Source organism: Polypterus senegalus, chromosome 1 (assembly GCF_016835505.1).
Source record: "Polypterus senegalus isolate Bchr_013 chromosome 1, ASM1683550v1, whole genome shotgun sequence".
Taxonomy (NCBI): Eukaryota; Metazoa; Chordata; class Cladistia; order Polypteriformes; family Polypteridae; genus Polypterus; species Polypterus senegalus.
Window position 1 is genome coordinate 262,264,267 of NC_053154.1, and position 14,844 is coordinate 262,279,110.

Sequence of the window (14,844 nt, forward strand, 5' to 3'; positions counted from 1 at the left end):
TTTTAAGGGCGGGCAGGGGTTTCGTGACTGCTTCAAAATGTAAGTGTATCAGTCTTTAATGAGAAAAATAATAATTGGGTAAGAAATAAATAATTTACTTAAAATTGTATACTTGTGATATGTACAAAACCTAAGACCATGAAACATAATATTCTCAAACCTGCAGAATCCAATTAATTGTTTACAGTACTCTTGTATTGTAATTTACTAGATAGGTACACTCCTGCCACTTTGAAATTAGTAGTATGATAGATTTATAAATAATTATATGTTTATTCTACACCCTGTAATCTTTTGAGTTGTACTGAATAGATAAGAAGCTTTTCTCAAGCTGCATGGCTATTTCAAAATTGCTTGTAAATTTCTAGTATGGATAAATTTACAGCAATGATAAATTGGATCAGGAAAGATTAAAACATTAAAGTCAGTAAGGTTATTCTGTAAATCAATTGTATTTAATTTATGTCACGAATAAGAACTTTTTATTTTCAAGAAGATGGAGCTGGTGCTTATTGTTCAGAACAGCAATCATAAGAATTAATGTACTGAAAAATATTTTTGTTCAAAGAAGTACTGGTAAGTCTATAACCTTCAGTTAATTCATTCTCTTTATGTTCCATGTAAAATCTCACATCTCAGACTTAGGTTGCTTGGCTGATGGAGTCTTTATTTTTATCATGCCTTTTGGTCCACTAAATCCTAAGATGTCCTTGCATTAATATTTTGTCTGTTTGATGTCTGTATACTTGATTTCTGAACAATGATACTGTACTGCTAGATGGCAGTTGTATCTGACTTTACTTCCAAGATGATTAATCCTAAAAACAGTTTTGTTTTTGTGTATTAAATATGACAATACCATGGATTGATGAAGCAACCAAAGTCATTTATCTGTTCAAGCAGCCTTTGTATAGTCTTTGCCAGTATTGCCAGCCAATGTTGCAATTATTATCTCATTCTTACTTTTTAATTAAAACTCTTGTTTACTTAGGTGGCCATTTCCCTTCCATTCCTCAGCCAGAAAGGCATTGTAGTGTTTAATTTGGTTTTTTTTAAGAAATTTACAAAGATTTCTGTTTTTCATAGCTTTTAATACACTAGGGTCTCATTTTTAAAATTCTTCTTTTCAATTCATTAATTTCCATAGAGTTTGCTCCCTTAATTGTATCCACAATAGTGTCAATTAACAAAAAGCAGAGCACACACTGTTACATACAATAATGAATGTTAAAGAGAAGCAGCTCTTTCCACCATTGTGCTTCCAAGCAATCCATAGCTTAATTAAACATAAAAATATAAAACTGCTCAACATTTTAACTAGTAAGATTATAAAAATGTCTTCATCTCTGTGCATTAAACATATATATTTTTTAAATAAAAACCGCAGAATTCCTCTTAGGACAACCTAGATTCAAATAAATAACAGCAGTTAATGTAGGAGTCTGGATAAATTATGAGCTGGCAGTAACAATTCAATTTTAAATTCAGTTAAATGTTTTTTGTATAGCACTCTTCACTGAGTACACGCTCAGAGCAATTACACATATTTACAGTTATAAAATATTAATAGCAAGTTCCTAAACCATTCAAGTTTTTACATACATTAATACACAAATTACATTTAACACAGTTTAAATGTTGTATTGTCATAATTTGTTTATGTTAAAGTCAATTAATGCTACAATTGACAGGATAGCTGATAATGGATGAGAAGAAAGCAATAGCGTTCCTGGACAAATTGAAACTCTGGGTTCCACGGTCAGTTATAACAGACAAAGTAGCAGGCAAAGTCAGAACATAATGACATCAACAAAAACCTGTAGCTATATTGTTTTCTTTAAAACAGAGTCAAAGAACCACTGGTCCATACTGACATAAACATGAATCAGTAGGCCACATGATTTTTACACTGACAGGTTACTAAATGTCATACTCTGTGGTAAGCTGCTTGCGTTGAATTGAGAACAAAAAGAGGTAATTAATACTGTATATGTCTATAAATAAGACTTCATTCTGTAAAATAATGCCTTAAAGTAGGCAACTGTGTGAACTTTAGAATGTACTAAATTAGTCTGACTCCTGAATTTCCTGATCATCTTGCCCGGAGGATTGCAATTTAGTGTATTTTTACATATTCTGTAGATTCAATAAGTCTTTTTGGGGAAAAGCAGAACAAACATGTGCATTTACTAAAATTATAACTGTTAACATCTTGTTTGTTTCTTCATGTTAAAAAAGTAGTACATTTAATTCATAGCTATGAATTATAATTATGTATTTTAATAAAAGTTTTGAGAAATGACAGAAAAAAGTTACATGAGGGACAAAATATAATTGAAATACAAGAAAAAGAAGACCCACAGTATTACTGTAAAGCAGTAATCAAAGAGAACCAATTTAGAAGTCAGACCTTTAGTGCAAAATATTCCACAAATAATTAATTTCTCTGTTTTATTGTCATACCTGTTGAAACTGAATGAGTAACTGGCAAAATAATCTGTCTCGTTAAAGAAGTCCTACTGTACTGTCATTTATAATAAACGACCCCATTTAGGTTAATAAATTTGTATTTTAACTATAAGCTCACTTTGAACCCAAAGACTGGAAGCTGAAAAAAGTATTCTAAAGTTTAAATAAACACAGAGTTCACAGAGAGTGGTAGGAATTAACCTCCAAGTATAATAAAATGAAAACTTTCAGACACTAAAGTCCACTAGTGCTGAAACCCACAAGCCTTTCCATAAATCCAGTGTTCAGCTCTCTAAGGGCTAAAATGTGACATGCTGAAACACAGCAGGAAACACTAAAGCTTAAAACCAGCAATTTTGTTGAAGATGTTAACTGCAGGTGCATGATGTGAAACAACCATATTCTTCTCTAAAACCTTTGTATCATGTAGTCTAACAAGTTTTAGGGACAAGGATAAGGTTTGTATAAAAACAGCCTAAATAAATATTTAAAATATAATGAAAATAATCTAATCTATTATAACCACAGTACATTATTTTATTTGATAAAATCACTTCTGTTGAAGACACTTTTCTGTAATAGCATTCTCTGAGAAAACCAGTTTAAAAGTTTTTCTTAAAAGGCACGTTGGCTTTACTGTTAAATTTAGGTCCGCATATGAAATGGATTTTTATTTTTCTTGTCTTTCAAACAAAAAAATAAACAAAGGAAGAAACTGTGATCTACAGCTTTTCTAATTTGCCATTCTTGCTGTAGATGCACTTGTCTGACGTGAATTTAAAGCAGGTCTTAATGGTTATTTTAGAGACTGACGAGGAAAAAGTAACAATGGAGAGGTAGGATAGCCTTCCTACAGTTGAAACATATTTGTTAGGATATGAAAATAGCAGTATTATAATAAACTGCTTTTTGATTGTAACTTTTATTGATCACAGAATTGTACATGGAATTTTACGCCTACATTTTATGTCCATATTGTTCACAACATGCTACATTGTACATAGTCAAATTTATTTTAGTATTTGAATTATTACTTTTTGCTTGTCCATATTTTGGGGTGGCTAGTTTACCTGCATGATTAACAAAATTGCTTTTGGGTAGTTGTAACCATTACAAACATTTACTTACAAATGTAGTGTTTTATTTAGAGAAGACACCTGTTGTGTACTCTTTGCTGCCACTCAAGCTGTGGATCTCTGTCACTTTTATGGAGATATTCATACTGTGAAATTTTTAAATATGTCTTGTTGTTAAGCTTTGAAAAAGAAGTTCCTTAACTGATGAAGGATATCAGATGGTATGTGTAAAAGATTGGTGTTTGGAACCTTGCTGGCACCTATTGGTATCAAAACACTCAGGAGTTGTGGTGAGGAATGTTTTATTATATTTGTGGATTGTAAGTTTTTCCAAATAATTGCCTATCAGATGACTATAGTAGATAAAAGAAATTGTATGCGATATGTGCAAGAAAGGAGGATTTCTTTCATGTTATAGTGGATTTCTTTGCAAATGCATTATGAGAAGAAAGCAATCACTTTCTCTTCACAAATATCTTAAAAAAGGATGTAAATAAAATAGCACCCCGCCTTGTTAGTCTTAAGCCAGGAGTGTGAAAATGTTCTGAGGGTCATGACAGGTCACACATGACTGGATGACTTTGAGTTTCCTCTCCTGATTTGGGAGATCTTGAGAAAGGTACAGCCACATGTTTGAGTATTGGTCTTTGTGGCCTTTACTTTTTCCATCGGCAGAAGTTCTCAATTGTTTCTTTATCGTATATGGCCCTTTGTGTCATGATTATTTCAGAGACATCATGTGCAGGTGTTTCTGTATTCTGTTTTAATACTGCATACTACATTTCATATTGAGATTCACTTTGAAAAAGCAGATAAGTAGTGAACACATAAATTAATGTAAATTTTGCCAGACATTGTATCTGACAGAACTGTTTGGTTTAGAAGTCAAATAATAAAAGCCATTTAAACATTGCCAATTAGACCACAAGTAAGCATATTATGTGGCAGTCTTTCACTTTCAGGCAAAGCAAAATGGTTATCAGGAGAGATCAGAGAACAATTAACTACAATTAGGAACAATTAGGAAAGCTCGCTCCACCCACACACCACTTAGCATTCACGGTTCTACGGTTGAGACTGTAAAAAACACCAAGTTCCTGGGAGTTCACATCTCAGATGATCTCACCTGGACCACCAACACCACCTCCATCACCAAAAAGGCCCAGCAGCGTCTACACTTTCTGAGACGACTGAAGCGAGCCAACCTGCCCCCTCCCACCCTCACCATGTTCTACAGGGGCACTATAGAGATCGTCCTAACCAGCTGCATCTCCACCTGGTTCGGAAACAGTACTGTTGCTGATATCAGGCGGATTGAAAGGATCATCAAAGCAGCTGGAAACATCATTGGAACGTCTCTTCCGCCACTGCAGGACATCTTCCACAGACGCTGCATCAAAAGGGCCTCCTGCATCGTGCTCGACCCCTCTCATCCTTCACACGGACTTTTCACGCTCCTTCCTTCTGGCAGACGCTTCCGCAGCATCAGGTCTCGGTCTTCCAGGATGCGTGATAGCTTCTTCCCACAAGCCATAAGACTCATGAACTCACTTCCAGCCATCACACTTCCCCCCACACACACACCTGGACTGTGAATAGAACTATGTTGCACAACTGCACTTTATACGCATCATGTCACTTGATGCACAATATCTCCTGCAGTATGACTGCACTGTTGCCAACACCCACTGGACTAAAATTATACGCTGCCATATAAATACTTGCACATGTTTATGTGAACATTGTACACATAAATAACCTGTAAATAGTATTATATAGTACCTGTATATAGAAACCTGTTACATTATAACCTTCTACCTCCTGCGCATCCAATGCATAATGTCACTTTGCACCTGTTCTTGCATATTTGCACTCATGTTGAACTTGGCACTTGAAAATAACCAGGGTACAGTTTCTGTCATAATGTAACATACTGTCAATCTCAACTGTTTAAGAATACGGCATTCTGACTTGATTTCTACCTCTTCATCTTTTTCTAGTTCTAACTTTATTTAAAAACTCTGTCTAGTTTAAATGCATATTGCACATTCTCTAGTTTAAAATGTGTCACTTATTTATTGTCTATTTCATATGCCTATTTATTCTATATCCTCTGTTATGCTGTTCTATGTTTGTCTATACTGGAAACCTGGAGCCACGTCGTCTCGTCTCTCTATGTACCTGTACAGTGTATAGCAGAGATGACAATAAAGTTGACTTTGACTTTGACTTTTCCTCCCCCTGACAAACTCGAATGTTCCAGTAATTAAAATAATTAAAGAAATACAGCAAACAGATCTAGCTGTTCATTTTAATTATAAAGATGCTCCTGTTGAAGAAAAGTATTGTGCAGACTTTAAATCACTGTACCAGTACAAAGGGAATGTGATTGATTTATTATAGCAATATTAAATTGTTTTTGCCTTCACAGACATAATGGGGTAAAAAGACGTTGGTTTTGTTTTCTGTTTAGATTAAATTGTCAATTCTTTTTACATGAGGATAAGGTTCATTAGATTTAATCTGACTTGTAGTTTGTTTCACATTCTGGTCCATTTCTAGAGATCTTTTACTACCATAGAATTGTCAAATCAGAAGATAGGAGATCTTTACCAAATGCTGTGGATGGCTCTCAGATGTACACTTTGGTGCTTCACTATTACTCATTACAAAATACATTCATTAAGAAGGAAAATTCTGCAGGCCTCAATGGTCTGATATTCCTGTTGGGTCTTTTACCTGATTCTGCAGCAAACTTTACTGTAAACCAGAAAAAGATCTATGACCAATCATGCCAAAAAGAATTTTTGCTCCTTTAGATAGATAAATAAAACTTACTTGCCCCCCGCGGGATTTTGGCTTTTTACTGAAGTTCATTAAATAAATAGAAAAAATACATACAGTACACACACACCAGAATGACTAAGGAGAAAGAAAATTAAAATGAGAATACTTGCAGGCACAATGCACTCATATTGCTGTTAGTATAAAGGGGTCCCAATAATGTTTCTTGATACTGAGACATGATTAATAAGTTGGCTTAAAGTATTCAGTGTTAGTGTGTCAAGAGAGAGGATGTGCAGCATTGTTCATAATTCGTTCCTTGTTGTAACAGCAGTAGGAACTATAGCTGGGAAATATTTTCATTTATGCAAGTAAAATGAGTATTTTTAATTAGAAATTTAATTTTCTGTTTGACACATATATCAAAAAGTATTAACAATAAGTTACATAGCGCAAAGTTTCATTGCTCATCATGTCTGTATAGTTTTGTTTTTCTGTGTTCTCCAATGCTACTATACAAAAAGTCCAGTGATATTACAGAGCCCAAAGGAAAATGCATTTTTTCCATTCATTTCATGTTTCATCCCAGTTGAAGTTGCTGGGATATCGGTCTATGCTGCCAATAATATAAACATGAAACATAACACCTGTAAAAATGACTGGAGAGTATTCATTCTATTTACTTAGTAAAAGTGGCCCAATATCATCTCCAAACAACTTTTAAAACCAGTCATTGTGTCTGCTTTAACTTAACTGTATAGTATAACCCATTTTGAGAAGACTGGGGAATGAGAAACAAAATCTTGGCTGGTGGTCAGTCTATCCCTTGAAAATTACAAACATATTCAAGCTTGAATTGTGGCAAGCGGATGTGCCATATACGCATATCATTGGAAAATGTAGGAAACTAACATTTGGGGAATAAAGGGAATGTTTCTTTTTTGAAATCTGTATATCATGGCATATTCATGATTATTGTAGAGCTCTCGAGTGAAGTGTCAATAGATTAAATCAAAGTATCAATTGAGTAAAGTATTGGATCTGTACTGCAAGAACTGTAACACTGTTACTCTTAATTATTTTAATACTCCTTAATTGAGTTCAACAAGAGTGGCTTGATTTCTTTCCCAAATTCTTTTTTTTTCTTGTCCCATACCACCCCATTACTAAGAGTGAAACCTGCATGTCACAATTCACTACCTACCGGTTATGCTACACCATTTTCAACCTTTTTTTATTTTATTACCTTCAACTTCATTACAGGCTTTATCTTGACTCTACCACATTTGCTCTCCTTATCCATACCACCTTTGTATATTTTTCCATCCTGTCTGTCAGTTTTCTTGTTTCCTGTATTGTATTAGTGGTACTTACCAAATGTGAACCATTCCTACTGTACATTTTTCAAGGACTCATACATCCTTAGTATAAGTTTAATTATTTATTAATCATTTTGTTTATTACAAAAGCACAAGCACAAGTCATTCAATATTACTTGTAATATTAGATATGAATATCTGAGAACTCCTTATTAGATTTCTTTCATATTTGATCAACACTAAAATGTAAAATGAGAGTAAGAAAATTATCAGTCTGGTAGTTATAAAAAAAATTGTGCTCTAGACAGACAAAAGAGTTTATCATCAGCTTCAGTCTAGATGACACATTAGTGAAAAAAAAATAGATTATTAATTAATTAATTTAACTGATTTTAACCTCCACATAGACACTTTCTTTTAATTGTATTATTTATTTATGAATTTTGCATTGAGTGTTTATGATACCTTTGTTTTGTTGAACTGTTTTTAATAAAAGCATTTAAGTGTTTTTTTCCACCATCCAGTTGCTTTGTGTGGTATCCTCTTCTCAGCTCATCCTGGTCATGACTATAGACAGTGTCGGGTTCATGAGGCTCCCGGTGGCACCCGGTAGCGTGAAGCCGACCCACACCGTCACATTTACCCAAAAATAAACAGCTATTATTCTGCTTATGTAATAATGGAGCTGCTGCATGGCTGAATTGTAGTGAGTATAACACTGCAGATTTTTTTTAAAAAGTCTTTATATGAATAAACTTTTTCACACCAATATCAACTAAATAAAACACAAACAAATAGCTGTGACATTCCACGTCCCAAGAGCCCGTTTTTGTAGCCGAGGATAAGACCACCAAGGTTCCCGCCTTCGGCCACCACCCAACTCACACTGCACCCAACCACCAACCTCCTTGGCCCCTCCCATAGGTGGTGAGCCCATGGGAAGGAGGACCCACGTTACCCGGCCGAGCCCCTTGGGTGCAGGCCCGGCCACTAGGCGCTGGCCATCGAGCCCCACCTCCAGGCCTGGCTCCAGAGGGGGGCCCTGGTGACCCACATCTGGGCAAGGGAAAACGTCGTCCAAAGTTTTCGCTTATCATTGGAGGTTTGTTGAACCACTCTTTGTCTCATCCCTCACCTAGGACCAGTTTGCCTTGGGTGACCCTACCAGGGGCATAAAGCCCCGGAAAACATAGCTCCTAGGATCATTGGGACACGCAAACCCCTCCACCACGATAAGGTGACAGTTCAAGGATGATCAGGATGCCTCCTGGACGCCTCCCTGGTGAGGTGTTCCGGGCACGTCCAACTGGGAGGAGGCCTCAGGGAAGACCCAGGACACGCTGGAGGGATTATGTCTCCTGGCTGACCTGGAAATGGCTTGGGATTCTCCCGGAAGTGCTGGAAGAAGTGGCCGGGGAGAGGGAAGTCTGGGCCTCTCTGCTCAAGCTGCTGCCCCCGCGACCCGACCCAGGATAAGCGGAAGAGAATGGATGGATTGATGGATGGACAAATAGCTGTTTTAAGAATTTCTCTTGAAAAATGGATTTTACAGTACATACCCAAGACATTTTATGATACATAATCCTGGAATCAACTGTCTTTTGTGCTGCAGTTTGTCAGTTATTGTATTAAGTTTAGATGTCATAGCCCTTATCCCTGCAAAGTTTTACTGTTTGATACATGGTGTCCATCTTTTTAGGAAACTTTTTGTGTCCCATTTTGAAAACATTTTGTCTCTAGCACCTCAACAGTCTCTCCAACCAAGTATTGCAGTAACATTTTTGTTTTTTTGTGGAAGAAAACGTGCGCGCGTGCACACACACACACACACACACTATCACTGTGAAGCAACATAAGTATAATTATATGCTCATTCTATCTTTTAAAATTATTTTTATGCCAGTCTTTTAAACAATTTCTGTTTACCACTAGATGCAGAGAAATATTACATTTCGTACAATAGTGTATTTTTTGTGCTGTACTTTACACATTTTCTTCTTTCTTCTGATACAATTGCCCCATAAAGGTTTAGTGTGTTTTTCTTTATTCATCTTTTTGTTTTGTTTGATTTTTTTCTTTCATTTCTCATCAGGAATAAATTAAGTGCATACATATATTTTCATAACACTTTTTTCCAGTTCTGGGTCTTGAGAGAAGGCAATGCCTTACCTGACAGCCCTGGACATTGTTCTAGAGCTAGTCACACACATTTACCTAAACTAGTTACACAGGGGCCAAAATAGATTGGCCAGTTCCACCTAAAGAGCACACTTTTGTCAGGTAAGTCAAACACTGGTATAATTGAAAACAGCGTAGTGGCATGGTGACATTAGATTGATTGGGGAAAGATGGGATATCCCCACATGAAACTGGAAGAGATGTCGGCTCTCTTCTATGCAAATACATTGATTGAAAATTGTCCTACATGAAAATTTTGGCAGAGTGACTCAGTGACTTTTGTACACTTACAAATCAAGCTAAATATCGAGTCCTTGCTTAGTTATGAATATGGTCAAAACTATGATCAGCTCTTCATATTCCATGTCACTAGCATTCTGTAACTTTTCAACGACTTACTCAACAATGTTTTTTTTTTTTTTTGTAGAGAACACACTTCCCTAAAACAAGGGGCAAGTTGTATTGTGGGTTAACCAAACAATCAGCGTGCAGGCTTAACAGAAGCTTGTGTGTAACGATGCATAAGCTGTCACACATGCAATTTATTTCCTGCCTTTTATGCACAGCTGTGACATGTAATATGATTGACCAGTCATAGATAATTATACATCATTTTAATGTTCTGAATCTCAGCTATCCAGTGGTAGTGAGCCTTTCAATGTATGTGCCTCAACGTAGGTGGGATCTTTGATTAAATGAAGATTACTCTGCTCTGATGCTTTGCTAACCTTGGCATGTCCATGTGCAAATTGCATATTTAACTAATGAAAAAGAGTAGACAACATGAACACATACAGCTAATTTTGTAGAAGACACTCTTGGGTATTCAAAAATTCCATTATTGCTTTTGATAGACTTGTGAGTTTATAGCAACATACACAAACAACATTGAAGTGTTGTAGGACACCTTGTACATAGGTGGCTTAAATCTTTTTTTGTGTTTACTTTCAAATTTTTAATAGTTTTAAATTAATTCTAAGCCATTACTTGGAAATGTATTGCTTGTAGTTTTAGTAGATTTCAGGAATTTTAAGATTATACTGTATTTGTTTTCTCTAACGGCCATGCAAAGTAAAATGTTACTCAGATTGTGTTTTCACCTAGCATGCAGAACTGTAGGAAGCAAGGGCAAGTACAGTAATGATCTTCAGCCCAAATCTTTTAGTAGGTTAAAGGAAACAAGCTAGCTATAATTTATATGTCCCTGTTACACGACTCTAACAGATTCTGCCCAATTTTTGTGCAATACATAGAACACACTTGTAAATCAGAGTGGAGTCTTTTCCCTGATTTTTTCTTTTTTTAGCTCTGACATTGTATTTGGAAAACGGATGTAACATACTATATGTTACTGATGTAACATAACATTGCAGTTATGTTACATCGGTAAGTCTTGAATGTGTTTACAGAATTGATCATATTGATAATATTCTTGTCTTTGCCTTGCCTCCTTTAAATAAGGTTGAACAACATGCCAGTGACGTCCTTTGAAAACATAGAGTCTAGGGGACAGTTTTCTTAATATGATTGCACCTCTGACTGCAAGAACAGAAACTGCACTTTTCTGTATGTTCAGTGTAAAAGAGCAGTTGCTTCAGAATAATATCTTAGAAGTCATCAGCTAATAATTGCATAATATTACCTTTTACCATTGTTTTTGACTTCTTACCCCACATCTTTTTTTCTGGAGTGTCTCTCTACTGTTAAATGCATTGCAATGATATGTTCCTGTATTCACTTTATTTTGAAATTTCTGTTGGCCTGATAAATTGTGTTGCAAAAGGTGCAGTTTAAAATGTGATTGATTGCGCTGAAATATCAAAGATTTGGGAACAAAGAGAAGTTTAGTTAATTTATGCATTTCATAACAGTAGTAACATTTTTTTTGCATTTGGATTGTTAGTAACTTTAAATGAGTTAGCCTGGCTTTGTATTTTTTCTCTAATAATATTGTTTTCAGTTTCTGCGTAATTTGGATGCTTATATTATTAATTAATTTCACAATTGAATTAAGATTAACATGATAAAAATGGAAACTTGGCCAGCTCCCCATGATATTGCTTGAACTTGAGTTACACATCACAAATATCTAGTGACTTGAATGTTAGGATGGGGGAAAAAATGCAGTTACGTTTTGCTAGAATGCATTGGTTCTCGCTGTTTTCATGAAGACAAAGACATTTATAAATATACTGCATATTATATGGAATGTCCTTTAGTAGTCTGAAGTGGCTTAAAACAGAGAGCTGCACAAACATGACTTATATGTAAATTCTTAAGCCCACAAGTAGTTCAAGGCTTTAGTATGGGGCTTTTGCACCTTAAACTTTGTATTGTATTTAATTAGAAATTTAATTTTCTGTTTGACACATATATCAAACTGGAGGGTATCAGGTTTTAAATGGTTTCTACGAGGACAGATATAATTACTTGATAACACTTGATCAGAACACTTATAACTAATATTTTGTTACCTGATTATTTGACCCATTTAACACAAAATTAAGAAATACGTAGCACCATTGTTCCGTCCATAATTTCATAATACAGGGATCATATTTGTGATTTTAAATTATCCCAGTGTTGGTGTGTGTTATTGGGCCCTGTGATAGATTGTTCAGGGCCATTTCTTGCCTTTGTGATCCAGCCACTGTTTTACTCATGACATGCTCCTAAAAACCCAAATGTAAAGATGATAGATAATAGAGACCTGGCCTAAACAAAATAGAAAACCAATAAAAATAAATCAGCTTATAATGGAATTAAAAGACAAAAGATAAAAAGATTTTTATATTAATACAATCGGTCTTTCCATGTTTTCCCTAAATCTCAAAAGACATGCATATTCATTTAATTGGCAGAAATAAGTATGATGTGTCCATGTGAGTGTGTGACTGGAATTACATTCAGGGTTCATTCTTATTTAGACTCCGCACTAGATAAGGTGTGCTCATAAACGGGTGGAAGGATTTTTTGTTTAATTAGTACTTTATTTATCAAAATATTTTTCTTATTTTTTTATGAATTAATTTGAGTAGCAGAGCTTTTTGTAGTTCAGTGCAATTAAATATGGTATAAGTATTTGATTGATATAATTGCAAAAAGATACATGTTCAGTATGTTCATAGCTATGGAACACACACTTTCTGAATCAATAGTGTCAAGAGACATCACAACCTCTGGTTATAAGTCTTAATTTAGCATTCTAAACATATTTCAAAGGTCTTGATATGGTGGTTTAGGTCTAAGATTTTTGTACTACAGAAGATGATTCTGCAGACAGCCAATACAGGATTATGTCTACCTGTATTATTTATCTCCAGGTTCAGATAGTCTTACATAGATTATCCAGATCAAGAGGTGAATTAAGTGACATTCTGGGGAATGTCAACAGGTGCATCTGCTGTTGAACACAATCTTATTTTCTGATCCTCACAGAATTCAATGATGTAGACAGAGCTGCTTATTTTTGAATGCAACCTCTTGAAACCACTTGATCAGATAGTATTGCAGACAAATTCTTCTACTGTATTTTCTTTTCATTTATCACTGTTGTCTGATTAGTTCCTCTCATGCCGCACTTAATCTTTTGTAAAGGTTTTTGTTTTATAAATAAAAATGAAACATTAGAAACTTTAAAAAGTAGAAATGATAGAATACATGAGTTCAAATCATATCTAAATATCCAACTGTTCATATGTTGTTCTAAGCACAGAGATGTATTTGAACAGACAAGCATTTTGTGTCCAGTCAGATCAATGCATTGTTGATTTTTACATTTTTGTCAAAATAACTAGGTCATTCTTTATCTATTGTCAAGTGATTAAAAGTATTTTCTACTCTAATCCCAAAAAATGTATAGTATAGATGTGGTCTTCAATTTTTTCATTGAGTAGTATTTCTTCATACAGTAGTGACTCTTAAGAAACATAGTTTATGAATAACTGAAGAGACCAAAAAGATTATCACAAGAAATTAATGTCTTAATCTTTAATATTTAGCATCTGTTTGAAAGCAGTAACAAAATGCTGCATCATTGGTGTGTTGTTTCTTAAGCATAGACATGTTATTTTTTCAGGTATGAATTAACCTCCCCCATTGATGACAGGCTGTTGTTATGGGATGACTTATTGTAATACATTTATGTTTCTCTGTGTGAGTAAATGCACAAGCATATACACTCAGTGGTGTTGAATACTGTTGTTTTTCTCTTCTTAATTAGGGAGATTTAGTACAAGCCTAATGATGAACAGTCTGAGTTATGTTTCGACTGCTAGAAACAGAGATGTATGTAGGTAAAGGAGACAGCCTTGAAAGTAGAAGGTTAAATGGCCTATTCTTGTCAAAGAGTTTTATTGTTTTCTTAGGTAGGATTTTAATCAAAATATAAGTAATTGACTCGGTATATAGCCTTGATCAAGGCACTTAACCACTCCATCCTCCAAATGAAACAGGAAAATTCATTTGACTTTTAAGCATTTGCTGTTGCTCTGTTAGACATTTTTATACAGTACACTTATTAATGCAGTTGTGTAATGTATTCAAAATCAAAAAATGATATGAAGGTGGGGTGGCACAATGGCACACCACACAGCACTCAGACCCCGGAACAGTCCCAGAGTTTGATGCCTTATACTGTAGTAGGGATACCCCTGTTTAGGTTTTGAAGGGTAGATATCCATCTCCATGTTAATAGAAACAGCTGATTCTGATACTTTTTTTTTTTCTTACACTAAGCTCCTGCATAACTAGCTATATGTACAATATACTCTTCATGTTCTGTGATTATGTTTTCTGTGGTATTTTTGCAATTAATATGAACTGTAGAAAGTAGGCGTTGTTATCTTTTATGAATAAAATGAAATATTATATGTGTATTATTGTGAAATCATCAAATAAAAAACATTTACTAAAATAAATACAGTCCTATAAAATAAATGTAACATTTCTATCCATACTACAGTACATCTACATCAAGCATTAACAAAAAAACTAAAATATAATGAAAGGATTACCAT

At 34.7% G+C, this 14,844-nt stretch overlaps 1 protein-coding gene across 2 annotated transcripts in view; it reads left to right on the forward strand.

The window, feature by feature from the left end:
- The window catches only part of zmiz1a (zinc finger, MIZ-type containing 1a), a 308,608-nt gene that overhangs the window by 186,366 nt on the left and 107,398 nt on the right, over window positions 1-14,844 (forward strand). The gene's annotated exons all lie outside the window — the stretch shown is intronic.